The sequence below is a fragment of the Phascolarctos cinereus genome, unplaced genomic scaffold, assembly GCF_003287225.1.
Source record: "Phascolarctos cinereus isolate Bilbo 61053 unplaced genomic scaffold, phaCin_HiC Scaffold_4;HRSCAF=312, whole genome shotgun sequence".
NCBI classification, from domain to species: domain Eukaryota; kingdom Metazoa; phylum Chordata; class Mammalia; order Diprotodontia; family Phascolarctidae; genus Phascolarctos; species Phascolarctos cinereus.
The window spans coordinates 509,437,946-509,458,381 of record NW_027555847.1 but is presented as its reverse complement, the minus strand read 5'-3'; the positions used below and the strand labels follow the sequence as shown (position 1 = coordinate 509,458,381).

The window sequence follows — 20,436 nt, the reverse complement described above, 5'->3', positions numbered from 1 at the left end:
CTTGCCCAAAGCCTCGTGATGAAGCATGATTCAAGCCAGGTCTTTAGACAACCAGCCCAGGACTCTTTCTATTATACCAGCTGCCTTTCATCATTTATGTCTCATGAGCAAAGCAAAGGATATATTTGACAACACCCCTTATTTCCTGAGAAAAAAATTACATTTATTTCTTTAAAATTGCCTGTGGTAGAAACCAGTTGTCACAATTGCAATGATTTAAGCCTCTGCATTTAAACTTAGATTCCTTCATCCTCTGACCATGTTCTTTCCTTCCTTTGACACCTTGCATACCTTGAGGCCCTGGAGTCAGGAGGACCTGAGTTCAAATCCATAACGCTCACTACATGTGTGATTCTGGGCAAGTCACTTAACCCCAATTGCCTCACCGAAAAAAAAAATATGGTGTTAAGAAGGAAGTTCTGCCTTACCCTTTGCCTGGATGTAAGGCCATCTCTAATGTAGAAAGAGGTCATCCTATCTCATTAGAGTCTATCTACAATACTAATGACCTTTCTATGCAAACTGGCCCATTTCACTGCTCACCATATTGAGTAGTGAGTGTGGCACTGTACTGAATGTGTTGGTTAAATTAAGCCTGGTCACTCCACATATTTTCTTATCTAGATAGAGCGCCAGTTCTGAAGTCAGGAAGACCTGAGTTCAAATCTGGCCTCAGATACTTACTACCTGTGTGATTCTGGGAAAGTCACTTAACCTCTCTTTGCCTTGGTTTCCTCATCCCTAAAACGGGGATAATAATATACACCTGCTTCCCAGGGTTGTTGTGAGGATCAAATGAGATCATAATTGTAAAGCACATTCATAGCACAGTGCCCAGAACATAGTAAGCACTACATAAATGTTAGTTTCTGCTACTATTACTTAACCTCTCTTTGTCTCAGTTTCATCAGATGTAAGATGGGAATAATAATAGCACCTACCTTACAGGGTTGTCAAAGCAGTCCCTGACGTTAAAAAAAAAAAAAGTTAAGAGCCCTTGACCAAGGGGATTTAGCAGATTGCAGGCTTGAGACAAGGGAAGCTTGGGATTCAGAAGGCAAATAAAAAAAAAAGTTAATCAGATCTTAATTTACATTTGTAGAAACATATCGTCCAAAACAAGGGATATCATGTTTCTTTCAATGTAAATGTATTTGTAAAACGCTTAGCACAATATGTGGCACATTTTTTGTTGTTATTCAGTCATGTCCAACTCTTCATGACCCCATTTGAGGTTTTCTTGGCAAGGATACTGGAGTGGTTTGCCATTTTCTTCTCCTTGTTCATTTTTCAGATGAGAAAACTGTGGCAAACAGGGTTAAATGACTTGCGTAGGGTCTCACAACTAGTAAATATCTGCAGTCAAATTTGAACTCAGGTCTTCCTGACTCTAGGCCTGACACTCTATCCACTGCACCACCTACCTGCCTTATCCTTCTCGTAGTAGGCACTATATACATACTTATTCCTTCCTTGGTTCCTTGCTTCTTTCAGTCTAAATTACCTTCCCTATTCAACCTACTCTTTAAGCTGCCCTCTTCTAGATCTTAGCATTGCCAACTGGCCTTTGAGGGTAATCCTTCACTATTTCTGATCTCATAAGAAAGGAAGACCCTAGCCAGACCAGTGGGTGACAAAGGGGGGGGCATGCAGTACCCTGGAACCAGACTTTGTCCAAACGCAGTTCAAATGTTAAAATTAAAACACTGCATCATAGTGCTCATACTTATAATCGTTATAGGCAGTATTACAATTCCAAGCCTGAATACTACTAAATGCAAATGAATACATGCCAAAAGAGGGGAAAAAAGAATAAAATCCTTAAACTCAAAGGAAAACTATATGAATCAGAGTTGTGAAAGCTACCCTCTACATTCAAGAGAGAATCACGTTTCTTGACGTGGGATTTTTGCAGCCACCATTAAAGTAACTGTATATTATCGTAATTGGTGACAAAAATGTCGTTCTCAGGGATTCCTTAAGTATGAGGAACTACGCTTCAGAACACCCTGATATGATTCCTCTTTTTGCTAGGAATTCCTGCCATCCTCTCTGTGTGGGAACATCTGACTTTGCCTTCTGATGCATCATGTATGCCAGATTTCAGTTCTCATAATTTGAAAGCAAAATGAGTTTGTGACACTGCATATGCAAATCGAGAATGTGTTAGCAAGGAGGTGACAGAGGTGAATCATTCAACTTGCATATGTTCAAAAGTATTATAACGTGTCTATATTAACAAAGAAAACATCATAAGAATGTAAATGATAGGATACACTGAGATAGAAAACAATAGTCCTTTCTATTTGTCTGACTGAAAACTTATCACACTGAGTTTGATATCTTGTATGCTGGTGTGCTGGGTTTAAAAAAAAAACAAAAACCTTGAATGGGAACATATCACTCATAACCATGACAGATTTATAACTCCACTTTTCTCTCTGGCCTCCACTCCACCCTCAAGTTTTCTATATCCGAATTAGATTTTCAATAGAACACAGCTGTGGCCTAGGGATATGTAATCCATGCTATCAGAAAAAATAATCCAGGTGCACTACATTCTTTGTGCTTATCTGAAAGTCATAATTTTCTTTTGAAAAACAGAAGCTAGGACAGAGGTTCTTAACTCTTTTTGTTCCATGGCCCTTTTTATTAGTTTGGTGAAACCTACGGACCCCTTCTCAGAACAATGTTTTTGAAATGCATAAAATAAAATGCATAGGATTACAAAAGAAACTAATTATATTGAAAGACAGCTATCCAAATATTTTTAAAATCAATTCTCAGACCTTAAACCTAGAACACAGGTGTTCAATACAGACAATAGCTTATTTTAGTAGACAGTCTATAAAGTGATGTCAGAGGACTACTGAGAATTTCTGGAGGGGAAATTCATTAACACAGAGATGAGGCAAAAATAACTGAAGATAGTAACAGATAACATTTGTATTGTGCATTGAAGTTTACAGTAAGCTTTACAAAGTTTATCACAGGTGTTTGTTAATAGTAATTTCCAATCTCAGAGAAATCTTCTAATTTTGGTCTTACCACTAACTAGTTTTGTGGCCCCAAAGGGAAGGGAGCAAACATTTATTAAGTACCTGCTGTATATCAGGAACTATGCTAAATGCTTTACCGATTTTATTTCCTTTGGTAATAAAAGTAAGTTATTTAATTATTCCAAGTCTCAGTTTCCTCACTTATATATTGAGTGGGTTGTAGCTGTCAATCTCTCCTAACTCTAAAATTTTATGATTCTATGGTTTGAATCCAACAAGTCTGGCTTACATGTAATGTTTGTTCTCTTTGCACCTGCTTTTGGTTTTTGCACATCAGAAGCAAAAAGCTGCTTACTGACCGAATCATAGAATTTCAGAGCCTACAGGCATCCAGTCCAACCCACAATCCCCTCAACAATGTGCCCAGTATGCGGTCATCCTGCCTTTGCTTGAAGACCACCAGTGGGGAGAATCTCATTGCCTCCCAATGAAGGCCAATGCCCTTTTGGACGGCTCTAATTATTAGAAGGATTTTCCTTCCATCCAACACCTGGGCAGCTAGGCGGCACAGTGGTAGATAGTGTTGGAGTTGCAGTTAGGAAGATCTGCATTAAAAATCTGGCCTTAGGGGGCAGCTAGGTGGTGCGGTGGATAGAGCACCAGCCCTGAAGTCAGGAGCACCTGAGTTCAAATGTGACCTCAGACCAAATACTTGACACTTACTAGCTGTGTGATCCTGGGCAAGTCACTTAACCCCAATTGCCTAAAAAAAAAAAATCTGGCCTTAGACATTTTCTAGCTGTGATCAAGAGCAAAACACTTTAAAAAAAATCTGTTTGCCTCAGTTTCCTCAACTGTAAAATTAGGATAATAATAGCACCTACTTCCCAGGGTTGTTCTGAAGATCAAAGGAAATAGTAGTTGTTCAGTACTTTGCAAACTTTAAAGTGCTATATAAATGCTAGCTATTTTTTTTATTATTAATAAACTCCTAGGTAAATACCGTGGTCTAAATAGAACCTACCTCCCAGAATTAGTTTAAGGATCAAATGTGACAATAAATGTGAAGAGCTTATAATGATGCCTAGCATATAGTAAGCATTCTATAAATGTTATTGTTATTATTATTAAATATGTTAGACCCAGAGATCCAGATGATCCTAGCCTTACAAAAATGTAATTATCTGCATGGCTGTGAAAGAAAGGCTCACTCTTCTGGTATAAAAAGCCCATTGAGGTACACAGGAATAGCTGCTTATCTCCACCCTCCCTTCTCACTAGGAGAGTTTCTTAGAGTGGCGGCTCTGAGTGCTGATATTGCAAACTTACTCCCAAACGGTATGTATATGTTTGGTAGAAGCCTAGCCCTATCTTTGTCTAGTGGATGTACCTTTTTTTGTTCTTGTTTATGAATATGTTGACCCTTCTTCTTCTGGAGGCTGATTTGCCTTGTGAACCAGTTGGAGGAGTGTATTCTCAGTGGATGGAGCACTGGGCCTGGAGTCAGGAAGACTCATTTTCCTGAATTCAAATCCAGCCTCAGATACTTACTAGCTGTGTGACCCTGGGAATGTCATTTAACCCTGTTTGCCTCAGTTTCCTCATCTGTAAAATGAGCTGGAGAAGGAAATGGCAAACCACTCCAGGATCTCTGCCAAGAAGACCTCAAATGGGGTCATGAAGAATCAGAGACCACCGAAATGACTAAACAACAAACTTGTCTTCATCTAGTCATTGGCGCATCTGAAAAGCGTGTTATACCTCTCATCTGAGCATTCTCATCTTTCAGTGTCAGAACTTAGGATGTTTACTGAATCCATGCTAACCAGTCCCCAGGGCCCTGCATTCAGCCTAAGCTTCTGAGGGCCCCCATCAAATCTACCATTCGAACAACCTGTGGGAGAATCAGAACAGGTCATATGCATGAGGATGGTGATGTATTATGCACTCCTCACGCAATTACTCATTGTCAGAAACTTGTTAGTATAGTAATATCTTCACAGCTTCAGAAGAAAAGGATTCTAATATGGAGACTATAACACTGTAACAGCTTAATTTCTGAATAATTCATCTGTCTTCTCGTGTTTATTTAAAAAAAAAAAGAAATCCAACAATCACCTAAAATCCACTTTAAAGAAAGCTATAGAAGTATCAGGTAATAAGCATCAAACAAATGGATATGAATCATAAATATTTTGGCATTTCCCAAGTCCCAGAGCACATCGCCCTCCATTGCTGTCTTTGAAAACTCTGACTAACTTGTGGACTGTGACCAGTTTGAAAAGCTGTGATCTGTTAGTGATCAAGAAAAAGAAAATCAACTCCTTAGCCAGAAGCCATTAGCAACTTAAAGAGGACTAAGTGAGTAGGTGGCTTCATAGCAATTTGACAGCTTTCTAAGTGCTGAAGTGACAATTTCCTGTTGTTCTGAGCTCAACAGATTTATTTCTGGGAAGCTCAGCAAGGCCTTGAGCCTAGCGAAGTGTGCAGCAGCATCTTTCTTCACCAAGGATAATATTCGTGGCTGTGGCATAGATGATCAATTTTGTGTCTTTCAGCCCTTGTAGATTACAGAAGCTATTAATTCTCATCAATATCTATGTAGTACAAGGCATTCCCAGGACACATCTCAGCCCTTGACTTACAAGTGTGTCCCAAAAGTCTTAATGCAGTCTTCAGCTTCAGTAGCTGAATAGAATGGAATCTTGTTATGTTTGTCCCTCTGACTCAGATTTAAAAACACGTAAGCAATCAGTCTTATTACCTATAATTTAATGGGTATTATTTTTTTGTCACAATCCCAAAGTAAATGGAAAAAAATTCATTGGGAGGAAACTTAGGCAGAGAAGAGCAAATTACGTCCTCTTTTCTCTCACTGTTTTACTTTGGGGACCAGAAGTTTGATTCCACATTGTAACCTTGGGTCATAGAGATGAATTAGTTAAGAAATGGAGGCTTGTATTCTCTTGGAATATATGCAAGATGGGGAGGATATTGACCAACATACTGAGGAAGGGGAAAGAGGTGACACTGAGTCATATGATTATACCTGGTCCCCAGAGGAAGTCCCTCCGTTCTTCCTTTGCTTCGTGATACTCCATTCCCCTTTACTCAGCCCTTTTTGAGCCTAGTTTCTTTCTAGGTGATAAGCAAAACATTGAATCAGTCTGAAGATTCAATAGTGTCTGATGTTGCTTTAGTTTTGCCAGAAAAGTTCATTTTCTTTCCTCAGACTACCGCTTAGGACCAACCTTTTGTGTTGTATCAACACAAAAGGTAAGGGGAGAAGGACATGTTCACTGTACTTTTGTGTTCCTGTTACCTCCATCAATAACTAGCTGAGCAGCCAGTAAGCACCAGGCCAGCCACAGAATGGCAGCCAACTGAAAAACAAAACTATCTGGCCAGAAGCTGGTTGACAGCAGAGTTAACCAGTGATATTGATAGGTGCATAACCATTTCCAAGGCCCCAGTAGTATAGCATTGCAGCCTACAATACTACCTGTTAATGGAAATGAAAAACATAATTGTTTTTGAAAAATGGAGAAATGCCAGAGGAGTATGAATAACGAATAGACAGAATGCTTAAGCTTGTCAGAAAGTTTGCAGGAGGCAGCATGGTACAATGGAAAGGGTCCTGGATTTGCATTTGGGCCATGTGAGTGCCAATCCTGGCTCTGCCATTCATAACCTATGTGACCTTGGGAAAGTCTCTGCACCTCAGTTTTCTCAGCTGTAAGATGAGGGAGATGGATTAAATGGCCCCCAAGATCCTTTCAAGCTCTAAATCTCTGATCCTATGAGCCCATTGTATTAAAAAGAAAAAAAGAATTAGCAATTTTCAAAACTTGCAAAGTTAGAGGCAACTAAGTGGTGCAGTGGATAGAGCACCGGCCCTGAAGTCAGGAGGACCTGAGTTCAGATCTGGCCTCAGACCAAACACTTGACACTTACTAGCTGTGTGACCCTGGGCAAGTTACTTAACCCCAATTGCCTAAAAAAAATTTGCAAAGTTAAAAATGGGGCTAAAAATGGGGTTAAAGGGAAAATAGAAAACCAAGGTGAAACTCTTCAGATGCACATTTCAGTAGCCATCTCAGACTTTGAAGGAGAATCTGAGACCATCCCATGAACCTGCATGGGAATCCTCTCCATGATATCCCCGACAAGTGGTTATCTAGCCTCTAAAATCATCTTCTAGGAAACACAAGGGAGTCTTTCTAAGGGTCTGCCCTGATTTAAGAGCATGTTTGTTTCATTCTTACAGAAAAATAAAATCACAAAACAGGATGGGACCTCAGAGGCCATCTGGCCCAATGTGTACATAAGTAAGAATCTCTTCTAGAACATCCCTAACAAGTGATCACCCAACCGTCACTTGAAGACTTCTAGGAACTGGGAACCCAGTACTTCCTGAAACTGCTCATTGCACTTTTGGACAGGATGATTTTCCTTGCATTGAGCTAAATTCTACCTCTCTAGAACTCCAAGTGTTCTAAGTTCTACCTCTGTGGCCAAACAAAATAAGACTGACCCATCTTCCACGTGACAGCTCTTCAAATACTTCCAGACAGCTAACCTGGCCTTCCTAAGTCTTTTCTCTACCAGATCTTTTAAGAGAGCCTCACATGGCACAGCCTTCAATGATTTTCACCATCTCTATCACCCTCATCTGAATGTGCTCTAGCTTATCAATGTTCCTAAAAAGTGGTTCCTCAAACTGAACACAATACTTTAAATGTCTTCTTACACCTTGCTTTTTTTTTTATGTACTCTTTGGTCCAGTGATACTTGCCTGCTGTTCCTCTAAGAAGACACCCCATCACCCAACCCCAAGCACTTTCATTAGCCATCCCACGTGCCTGGAATGCTCTCCCTACTCATCTCCACCTCTTGATTTCCCTGGCTTCCTTCAAGACTCCACTAAAGTTCCCCTTCTGTAAGAAGCCTTTCTCTTTCCTCCTTAATCTTTCTGACACCTGTCAAATTATATCATGTAATCAATCATTTACCCTGCCCAAAACGATTTCCATATCTACTAATAGATTAGGCTGTTTAGTTTCTTAGCTTCTGGTAAATAAAATATGTGATACCCTAATATTTTTGGTGAATTTCCAAAAATGTATTTAATTGTTTGCAGAAAGGTTTACTCGAGGGAAATTGCTCTCTATACCTTTCTGGTCATTTAAAATATGTCCTTGCATCATGCAAGGAAACAGTGAAGGAGGAACATAGGACTTAGAGTCCTAAATCCTGAGTTCAAATCCCAGTTCTGCCATTTATTAGCCATATTACTGTGGGCAAGTGACATAATCACTTAACTTTTCTGAATTGCCATTCCCACACCTGTAAAATGAATTATGTGAGTTGCCTCCCTAAAGGTTGCTGTGTGTAAATGGAGCATAACCATATCACTGCTGCAGAACATGTGTGATAGTTTCTAATGAGAGTAGATCACTCTAGAAGTATTAGTGGATATGTTCTACTTCTTATCTGTCATCACCTTAGATTCATGCATAATCTCAGTGTCATGTTGCTTAACTGCATCTCCCACCAATACATTTTTCCATTGCCTTTTGGATTTACTTCAATTTTCAGATTTACAAGATCACAGAATTTCAGAGTTGAAAGGAACCAAACAGAACAAGTCTAATTACTCTCTTATATGACAGATTTCAAATGCTTGAAAGGAGCTCAACTATCCTCCTTGAGTCTTCTCTTCTCTAGAATAAACATCCTCAGGTCCATCAGCTAATTCAGAAATGGCATAAATTCAAAGGAGTCTTGCTGACTCTTCCCTTACTCTTGTCCATCCTAAATGGACAGAACTGAATGCAGTGCTCCAGATGTGGTCTGACTGGGACAAAATATGGTGACACTCTAACCTGTAGATTCCTGGAAGCCGTGACTCTCTTAATGTGGTCCACAATTACATTAGCTTTTTTTTTTTAGCTACCCCATCATTCTGTAGACTTCTCGAGCTTATAATCTATTAAAAACTCTAGATCTTTTTTTTTTCAGACAAATTGCTCTTATGTCAGGCAAAAGATAAATTACTGAAGAAACAAGGGTTTGAACATCCAAGCATATCAATTTATTGAGCAATGCATCAATGACCATGACCCTTCCTCAGCTTTGGTCTGGACCCCAAATACAGGGCGAGACAGATTTTTATACATTAAAAGCAATCAAATAAGACCAATTAGTTAAAATGAAACAATTAACCAGGATACATTTGGTAATATGATTTCTAATTGGAGGAAAGATTACGGACTTTCCAAGTTGGGAGGGAGTAGCAAACAGGTGTACTTCCCTGATTTCAGAAAAATAAGTGTCCCACTTCCCCCCGCCCCCAACAAAGGTCTGTAAATGTGGAAACAATAACTGATTGATCAGTATGGGGCCAGTTTTCAGATAAGACATATAGGTTCCATGAGACGTATAATTGTAAGAAAATTCATTGCCTGAATCTTAGGATCTGACCAGGTTTCTGGTCAACATAACCTAGATCCATAACTAAGGTTCTCTAAGCAACAGGTAGAGGTGGGCCAGCTTCCTAGCCATGCAGGGCTAGGTTCAAATAATACAATAAAGTTTTTCCCCCATTTCCCACAATTGAATACAGTTTTCTCACAAGAGAGAAATTGGATTAGATCCAAAATGAATGGAAAGGGAACTGAGCTAGCTCCAGAATTGAGTCACAAGATAGAGTCAGTGTGGTTCACTTAATTCCCATCACTACTTGCTACTCCATTCTCCTTAATTCTCTCAATTTCACCTTTTGATTCATGAGGCAGTGGGCAGCCTACTCCCTACCCTCCATGGATCACTTACCTACATGCCAAATCTATAAAGTTTTTCCTATATTCATAACCAGAATTATAAAAGTCAGGTTATAGATCAAACTAATTAGAGGGCTCACAACAGACTAATTTTGAGAAGGGAAATTTACATGTTACCAAGGTAAACAAGAAAGCTTTAACATAAAAACCATGAAACAAAAGACCAAAGCAGTGCAATAATGAATATCAATGTTAACTTAACATCAAGTCTCCTTGTATGCTAATAAGCTATTCCCAATGTCCACTTAATCAGTATATTTTGTCTTGTGTCCCAGATGTCTCATGTAGTCGTCTGGCCCTTGGAAATCTTCTCTCAGACATTCTGAAATAGGCCTAATTCTAAAAGGAGCTCTGAAAGGGGCTCTGCTTCTTGGGCCTGGCCCCAATTTGTTAGACAATTGACATGCATTGTTTAATAAATCAATGTGCTCAGCAGCTCGAACCTTTGTTCCCTCAGTCATTTCATCTTTTACCCACCACACTGTCTGACTATGTCTCCTCCTCATCCATCTCCTCCATTATAACTGTGAAGATGATTTTTGAACTCAAATCTAAGACTTTTATCCTCATCAAATTTCATTAGCTTACTGTTCTTGACTGTCATCTACTTGCTATGGTGGCTGCAAGTGAGAAAAACTACCATCTATGACTTTATTTGATTTAAAAAATATGTTGAATGGTACCACTTCACTGAGGCACTCCAGTGGAGATATCCTTCCAATTTAAAGTTAATAATTACTGACTGCCCTTTAATTCTAGCCATTCAAAGAGTTCTAAGTACATGTAATTTTGTTATTGACTAGTTCAGATATGTTCATTTTTCCTTTAAGGATATGAACTCTATTAAATGCTTTGCTAAAACTGAGGTAATTATAGCTGTTGCATTCCCTTGATCTATCAGTTAAGTTACTGTCCCCACTCCCCAAAGAAACAAAGATGATCATGCTCCTTTATTTGCAGGTACCTATATTCACTCATCTGCAAAATATTAATGTAAAAATGATAGTTGTGGCATAGTAATGACAAAGATTTGCGTGAAAGAGGTATCATAAGAGACACTATCAGGAATATGTGACCAAAGCAGGTATCATGAAGCAAGGATAAGAGGCAGCAACCCATGGCTGTGGTGGCAGCCTCAGGTTTTAAAAGAAGTATAGGAAAGCTTTTGTGTGTTAGATGGATCCTCTAGAGAAGATTTCAAGGAAGATGTAGTCATGAATCATCTAGGATAAGAAGACCTGGACAGTTTGCAATCTGCAATGGAGTATCTGAAGTCACAGATTCATCTAAGTACATAAGCTATTAGAAAAACTTACTCGGACATGATGGAAAACAAGACACTCAAGGTACTTAAGCAGTCCCAAAGTAAGTTACTGCTTTAATAGAGATCTAGTTTTAGCTTGTGAATTATCTGTCTATTATCTGTTCTCTGTAAAGTAGTTTTCTTTAGAAATAAAAAAACAAACCAATTCCTTTAAAGACTGTGGAGCTGGCTATATACAAGGGAAGATTGAAAATGATAAGTGGTGAAGAGGTTATTTGGGCCTTCGTTCTGTCACAAAGAAAAACAAACATTCCCTCACATTGTAGCTTGCTCCTATGGGCAATCTATGGATATGAGGAGTACTCCAAACTCCCTGAACATGTAGGTGGTTCTCATTCAGGATGCCCAAATGAGGGATCCACTTCTGGTCTCTTCCCCTTTACCATCCTCTGAACAGCTTCCAAACTGATGTTTCTAAATAGACACATCCAACCATGTTATCTGTCCTACTCCAAATCTTCAATGGTTCCTATTACCTCTAATATTAAATACAGTCATTAACCTGATAGTTAAGGCTATCCTCAATCTGATTCCCACCAACTTTCAAACAGTTTCAAATTATTCTCTCCTATTCACACATTCCCATGTTCTCTGTTTCAGTCAAACACATGTATTTGCTGAACTTTGTACACAACAATCCATCTCTCACCTCATTGCATGTGTCTAGAACACACTCCCTATTCACCTCTACCTCTTGAAATACTGAACATCTTCCAAGTCACATTCACTCCTACACGAGGCCATTCCTGATCTTCCCAGTTATTAATGCTTCCTCCCTCTCTCTCTCTTTGCATTTACTTGAGTAAATATTGTATCTTTCTCTTCCATTCCCCCTCAAAGTTAAATGTGCTTAGCACAGTGCCTGCCACATAGTAGGTGCTTAGTAAATGTATATTGACTGAATGAATAAATGAATGAATGATTGATGATAAGTGTATTTTGTTTTTATCTTTGAGTCCCTAGTGACGTGCACGGTGACTTGCAGGTAAGAGATAGGGTCTGGACCTGTGATTTCATTGGTATCGAGTACTCTCAGATGAGAACACACCCACCATCCACACAGGCTGGAAATTGCTCTTCAATGTAGAGTCATAGAGTGGTACCTAGAGACACAAAAGGCTCTTGTTAAGGGTAATTTGCCCAGGGTAACAATGTGCTATGTGTTTCAGCAAGCTGTCTCTTTGCCACACTTCCACTTGCTGGTAGTAGATGACTGTTAAATGTTTGTTGAATTGAATTGAACTACATCAGTTGAGATGCTTCCTGAGTGGGTAGTTCTCACTCTAGTGATCATCTGAAGGTGGTTTTCTCACAAGCCTGTTCTCAATCCATCTCCATCACCTACACACTTAAACCAGTGATCCTTAGTCTTTTAGAACTGATAAACAACAGGCTCTCATCCTGTGATTCTTCTTCAGTACTTCAATTTTGGTAATTCATCCAATAGTGTAGACGGTAGACCTCATACTTTCTTATTCTGCTTGAATCTTATCCATTCACATGTAGTCCACCCAACATGCTAAGAACCTTCCTCTAGATCCTGTGGTATTACATGGATGCTAATATAGTCCTTAGGGTGTTCATTTGTTATTCCTTGTTTTAGCTACATAACTGCCCCGCCTCCTTTGCTGGTTATGTACCTCTTTGGTGTTACGCTTCACTCTGCTTTTGTGTATAAGCCACTGGTAATAAAATTCTGCTTTTTTATAATCACCAAGGACCTCACCATGGCCTTTCTGATGACCCACAATTTTGTTCTTTGAAAATCGTGGTAGTCCACGATTCATAGCCATATATCATCACCAGCAAAGTATTGTTGTTATAAAGCCCATAGCTTAACACAGTAACTTTCATATAATAGGTGCTTTAAAATGTTTATTGATTGACTGACTTTTTTAAAAAGATGTTTCTTTGGATAGAGCACTGACCTTGGATACAGGAAGATTCAAGTTCAAATACAGCCTCAGAGACATAACACTTACTAGCTGTGTGACCCTGGGCAAGTCACTTAACCCCATTGCCTAGCCAAAAAAAAAAAAAAGATGTTTCTTATATCAGGATGCGCTTATCTTGTTATATCTAGGAAATCTCTGAATATCTTGAGATTTCCTTCCATCTCATCCCACATCTGTCCTTTGAGAGAGCATTGTTTCCAACGTTCTTTTCTTCAGCTTCCCATATCTTTTTTGCAATTCCAGTCATCTAGAAAATTCATTTATGTAGAATACCTCATTACTCAATGATGATGGATAAATGTAGCAGAGTGATATAATTTTCACCATATGGGAACAATGGAGTGGGGATAATATCTTACTCCCCTACCACCTCCATTAGAATATGGGCCCATGGAGGGTAATGACTGTAATCAGTTTCTGCATTTGTTACTCTAGCACTTAATAAAGTTGTGCGCTCTCTCTCTCTCTCTCTCTCTCTCTCTCTGTAAAAATGTATATAATATATGTATCATATATATAATATAGATATATATCCATTGAATTGAATTATTAATGTGCTGGCACATCCACAAAGTAACATGAGCTCAAAAGAAGAATACATTTAATTTTTAAATTTACATCATTTCCTTACAGAATGGTAGTTCCCTATTTAGCATACCATATACTATCCCCTTATTTTGGAATGCTGTGCTGAATTTATTACTGGTTTGCCTGGCAGTAACTGATGTGCCTAAGCAAATTAGGGAGCAGAAATTCTAGTGGCATATACTAAGTTAATTGTTGCTTTCAAGTGGCTTCTAAATGCTCATTTTGTGTGTTGTGTTTTAGATTTTTTTAAAAAAAACAGGCTTTGACTGTACTGAGCACTATGTAAAGGAATCTGAGCTATTTTTGTCAACAAACCAAAATCACTCCACAGATATTCAGCACTTTTTTAATAGTTAATAAGCTCTATGGCATAACAAAAATCTTTGCCATGTATAGCACTTCATCAGAGAAAGGGGAAGCTGGATATTTGGAATCTCCTCAGCTAGCAATTTACTCCCCTGGGTTTATTTCTGAATTTTTCTATTTGGTTCCACTTTATAGCTGTGCCTAGCAAAGAAGCCCACTTTATTTTACTTCAGAGTGAAATGGCTTTTTTATTGATGAGATGAGAAGGCAAATGATTGGTTTATCCAAGGCCATTTTGTGAATGGCATCACCATCACATGCTACTTAAGTAAAATCAGCATTAATCTCAACGCGACCAAAAGGCTGTTTTTTAAAGTGTGGTTCTAATCAGCATAAATCAGATTCGAGGTCATTTATTACTCAGGCCACTGCTTTCCCTTTGCAGATACTGAAAGTAAATTATTTCAGTCTGTGTAAACTGAAAGGATTTTATCTTGTGCTTTGCCATGTTCCCTTTTTGTAATACCAGCATTTTGTGGTTATCACTGCTGGTGAACTAGGGAAAATTGCTTTCCCCATGCATAGGGGAAAAAGCATGTATCCATTGCTTTGCTGCACACAGCTGCCACACCTGGAAAGTCCGCCTAAGACTTAACCCAAAATTGGTAAAAAGTGTCTGTTAGGAGGCAGGCTAACCTTTTGTCCATGATGCTGTCACGGTTCAGAAACTCCATTTTATTCATTCATCCAGGGATGATAAGGATTCGTGGAATTGATTCAGACTAATCAAAACTTTCAGGGTGATGATTTTTTAAATCAGAATGCCAATTTTTAAAATTTACAGTGGGAGTTGCATCTGGCTTGGCATTCAAAACTAGTCACCTACAAACAAAACTCCATTGCTAATGGGTAGATTCACTCGGGTGTGGAAAACCCATAACAGATATGGCAAAACAAGACCTTTTCCCCCAGGTACTTTTTGGTGGCTGTAGGGGAAGGAATTACAAGGGGACTGGTAGGAGGCATGTTTCCTCACCTTGGTGGAGTGCCAGCCCACCCAACTGTATTTATTTACTCACCAAACCAATCCGCTCCTCTCTTCTCCAAGTCCTTTGGCCATCACACCCCTTTTCTCAGGTCTAATTTATTACCCTCTAGGGTGGACTCCTACAGTAGCGTGGCAACCTGAAACAGAAAATGGCTGCGATCAATGCAGGTTCTGAGGTGAAGACAATATGGAGCACTTACCATTCCCTGTGCCCATAGTAAACTCTTAGAGGTAAAAACTGGGCACTTCAGAGCTCTCCTTTGGTCTGCCTAACACAGAGCACAGTGCCCTGCACAGAATAAACACAGAATAAATGTTCATCAGTGATGATGATAACAGTGGATATATTTCCTTTCAAACAAATATTCTGCCCTTCTCTCCTCCACCACTGTAATCAGCTAGGTCAGCTCCACCTTATTGTCAGAATCTATAGAGGTACTTGCTCCCCATTCTAATTAGAAGCTGGGAGTTTTAAAAAATTCTCTATACTAGATATCTTCCATGATCTATGTTAACAGATTCCTATTGCCTGCTTTTCAAATCCCTACAAGAACCACATTATATAAGCAAATACCTGTTTCCCCTGCTACCTGGATCCACCATCTCATCTGTATCCATCTCATCCCTGGTCCTCCTCAGCCTCTGTGGTCCTCTGGCCTTGGTTTACCTTGTATCCTCTATAATCTTCCTCTACTATAAAAAAATCCTTTTGATCCTGCATATGTTGTTCTTTCTTACTTCTAGTGATCACTGAAGCCTAGCTTTCTCCTAAAGGGGCCATATTTCTTGGTACCCTCTCAAAATCTTTTTCTCTCTTAGCACCTCATACATGGGACTAAGGAAAGACATTAGCCTTTCCATTTTTTTTTGCATTTTCTTTAGGTAGGAGGGCCTGAGAATAAACATGTACAAAATTGAACTGATCTCCTGAAAATGCAACGACAAATGTTAATATCAAAAGACTGATCAATGATGAGCACACTTCCCATGTCTTGGCAGAGAAGTGGATGAACTAGACATGCAGGAAGAGACATAGTTTTAGACTCAGTCAAAGAATGGATTTGTTTTGCTTGACTAACATTTAATTATTTTAAGAAAGGGCTTCTACTTGGTGGAAGAGAGTCATGGAGGGCAGCAGATACGTAGTGATAGCAATACAAAAAAAAAAAAGCCCTGATTCTAGTCTACCTCATTACATGGAAAAGTTGTTATACCTTAAACCATGTTTCCCCCAACCACTCCCAACCATTTGCATAACTTCATTTGACCCTATCGCCAGAATTCTAAATTAAAACTTGTTCAGGAGAACAGATAGTAAATTGGAAAATTTCTTGGTGAACTAAGACTCAGAAACTAGAAACTTGGTGTTACTAAAAAATTGTTCACATTAAGCTAAGGAAACCTAGTTGTTATTACAGCTCTCATTTTGGGATAGTCCCTTCTAAGGAACCTGACTAGTTATTTCAAGTTGTACCTTCTCATATATGGTTCCGAAGACACATTAACAAGTACTATCTTCCAATTCTCTTTTTTTAGTACTTATTTTTCTCAGTTGCCTTCTTTTACTACAATATCCCTTCCTTCATATTTTATAATGTTACAATTTCTGACTTAACCATTTATCTTATGTTAGATGCATTTTAAACAGCTCTCCGGGAGAGATTTTGGAAATTGCCCTGAATCTCAAGTGCAGCATAGTTACAAATCATAACCCTAATTGGTGGTTATCTTGACAGATGGTTAAAACCATCAGTTATATGTGAAAACATGTAACCACAATCAATGGAGTCTGACCTTTCTAGACTTGGCTGTAGGCCCACTGCATTTTCAGGAGAGCAGTTCAGTTTTTTACAGGTTTATTCTCAGGCCCTTCTACCTAAAGAAAACGTATGTTCTGAGAAAGAAGGCCCTCTATCAATTTCCACTATGGAAACTTCAACATGATTCTTGACATTCCATTGACCAATTAATCAATCAACAAGGATTAAGCACCTACTATGTGCCATGCAGTGGTACATACAAAGAATGAAAAAGTCCCTAATCTTCAGAATCAGACATTTTATTGAAAAATGGCACATGTACATAATTAAACATGAGTGTTATCTGGGATGAGCTGTGCTATCTAGAAAAGAGATGAAGGAGACTTTTCTCTTGTTTTCATCCAAGAAAAGAAGTGTTTACCAAAATGTAAAAGGGTGAATTGGCACCATTCAGTAATTCTCTTTTTCAACATCACAACTTGTATGCTCTGGAATCAACCCTCACAGGAAATACCTACAAGTTAAAGAGCAGAAATACCTGGAAGTGCAGCAATGAACTTTGAAAGGTATCCTTTCCAATTAATCCATGATTTGACATTCTAAATCCACTGTGATGAATTCTAAATAAATTATTTTTGTGATTCTATTAATAGAAGATGGAAATAATGTGTCTTTGGCCTTAGTTTTATAAGCTACATTGCTTATGCCTTGAATATGAATCTCCACTATCTGAAAAACAAACCACCATGTGATAAAATGATCTTTAAGCTTTTTTATCTTATGTTTTGAGCACTTTTAGAAATGCTATTGTCAGCTCTGTTGGAAGAGAAGATGTCAAAATAATATTGTTTGAAATGTGGTACATTAAATGTGATAACCTAATAATCTGGCATCTTCATATCCTAGAAAAACATTCCTCTATCTTAAAGGCAGCTTATGGGACCATAGAATTATACAGGTGGAAGAAAACTTAGAAATCCTCCAGGCAGTACTTTCACTCTACATTTGAAAATACCAAGACCCCAGAAATAAAGTGAGGAGCTCCATGTTTCTTACCTCTCTAGGATCATAATATAGTTAACATTTCTGGAGGCAGTATTTCAGCATCACTTTTGTTTACATGTTTGTATTCACTTGATAAGAAAGAAAAAACCTGAAGTGGTTAATTTAATATAGAGTATGTGTTTTAATAGAAGTAGTAAAGAGACGGAAAGAATAAGCATTTATTAAGTACCTAATATATTCCAGGAAATTGACAAATATTATTTCATTTGATCCTAACAACAGCCCTGGGAGATGGGTGCTATTATGATCTTCATTTTACAGTTGAGGAAACTGAGGCATACAGTAGTTAAGTGACTTTTCCAGGATCATACAGCTAATGAGTATCTGAGGTCATATTTGAACTCAGATCTTCCTGACTTGAGGCCTTGTGAGCGATCTACTGTAACACTTAGTTACCTCTAATATGGCAAAGTAGTAAAGTACTAGCTAGGCTAGACATTAGAAAGAACTAGATTTAAATCTGAGTTTTGATATTTGTTAGCTGTACAATCCTGAGCAAATAATTTAAGCTCTGAGTGCCTCAGATAATTCTCTAGGACCATTCTTAATAAGTCATGAATAAGTTGAATATGGGCAGGTAGGTGGCATAGTGGATAGAGTGCCAGGCCTGGAGTCAGGATGACTTGACTTCAAATTCAGACTCAGACACTTACTAGCTGTGTAACCCTGGGCAAGTCATTTGACCTTGTTTGCCTCGGTTTCCTCATCTGTAAAATGAGCTAGAGAAGGAAATGGCAAATCACTCAGTATCTTTGCCAAGAAAACCCCTGAAAGAGTCACAAATAGATGGACATGACTGAAAACAAACAACAGGTTAGATATCCATTGCTAGAGGGAGTTCCAACACAAGGAGTTCCTCACTCTAGAAAAAAAATCACAGAAACCTTTCTGTTTATACATGTATGTTCAAGATAGCACAAGGCCAAGATGGAGGTTAACAATATTTGCTATTAATAATATTAACTATTTATCAAGATTATTTTAAGGAAAGTGATTTTGTATAATACAAAGCAGCTTATTATTGCTGGTTTTAAGGTATAGCAAACAAAAAAACCCATTTATTTCCACTTTGCAATCTAGAAGAGCAATGTCTTGGAAAGCATAGTGGGTAAGACTTTAAAAGTTGATTGTGATGGAAGACCTGACAAATTTTTATTGTGTAGTATACAGGAAACCATCCTGATTCTCACACTCGGACAGTTTCAGTTCTGAACATTTGCATCTTCTTGATTGTTCCCTCCCTGGTACCATTCTGGCCTTGCTCCCTAACTACTTCTGGAAGGCACTCACCTTGTTAAAAAGGAGATTAGCATGTATTAAAAAGAAATGTTAAAAGACCATTAATACCTAATTACCTGATATTATCAGAAGAATTGACAGAATTTTGAAAAAAGTCAGCTTTGATGAGAAAATGAGTAGCTGTCCGAAGCATTTTATGTTAGGAACAAATATTCTCGGATTTGTCTATTTGTAGGGATCTCTAAGAAGGTAGCCTGTACTTTCGAAACTAATATGAACAAGAATTAACTCAGGCAGCAGTGTGCAAAATTGCATAATGGAAAAGGCAATGTAGGAATAGAGCTTAATAACCCTAGAAAAAGCAATAAGGCCTAGGAGATGCCCATGTCATTAATCATGATAAGGGGTAAACTTAATCAGATATCCAAAATAGAGTGGATTAATAACCAACTGGACTAAGTAACATGAGTTCCAAACCTGAATCATGTTACAGTAGGAAGATCTCTGGATTTGGGAATCAGAGGACTCCATTTTGAATCTAGATTTGGACCCAATGACCTCGGAGACTCCGTCCACTCTAAGAGTCTCTATGAATCCCAGTTCTGCAACTTCTACCTATGTGATCTTTAGCAATATATTTAACTTCTCTTGGTTTCAGTTTCCTCATCCATAAAATGATGTATAGGATGACCAGTAAAGTCCCTTTCAGCTCTATTTCCCAAGATTCTATGGAGATACTGGTTAAGAAGAAGCTAAAGGAGAAGGACAATAGGTGCATGCCTTCTATAAGTTCTCTGGTGAATTCCAGAGAGATTCTATGAAATGGCTGAGATCCAAGGATGGAACTGAGAGGCTTTCTTTGGTTGACACAGATATACACTCAACCAGAAATATGTCAACAATGACGGATGAAACAAGTGCCCAAGTCATGTGGATTTATTTCCATAAGTTGGAGGGGTTTATAATAGTAATACAAAACCAGGTCATTGCCACCCAGCAATCACAGAAAGATTGTCTTTAAGGAGTCCAGACTAACTGATAGCAGTTTTGCAAGGAAACTGCAGAAAACCGTACGGCATATCATTGTATGTGGCAAAAAATTTAGCATCTACCAGATACTCAGAAACATAAGATCAAAGGGCAAAAATTATACACAAGATACTTGCTCTCCTTCATAAAAGTGACAAATCTCTGAACTACAAATACAACTCCCAAAATAGTCTTCAGAATTTGACAGATATACTTAGAGGTGGTGTGGGTAGATTGAGTGCTGGAAAGAGCTGAGTGCAAATCTGAACTCAGACAATTAT

General features: G+C 38.4%; 1 protein-coding gene across 4 annotated transcripts in view; it reads left to right on the top strand.

Annotated features, from left to right (window-relative positions):
* Positions 1–20,436, top strand: part of DLGAP1 (DLG associated protein 1) — a 1,123,488-nt gene that overhangs the window by 516,705 nt on the left and 586,347 nt on the right. The window lies entirely within an intron of this gene.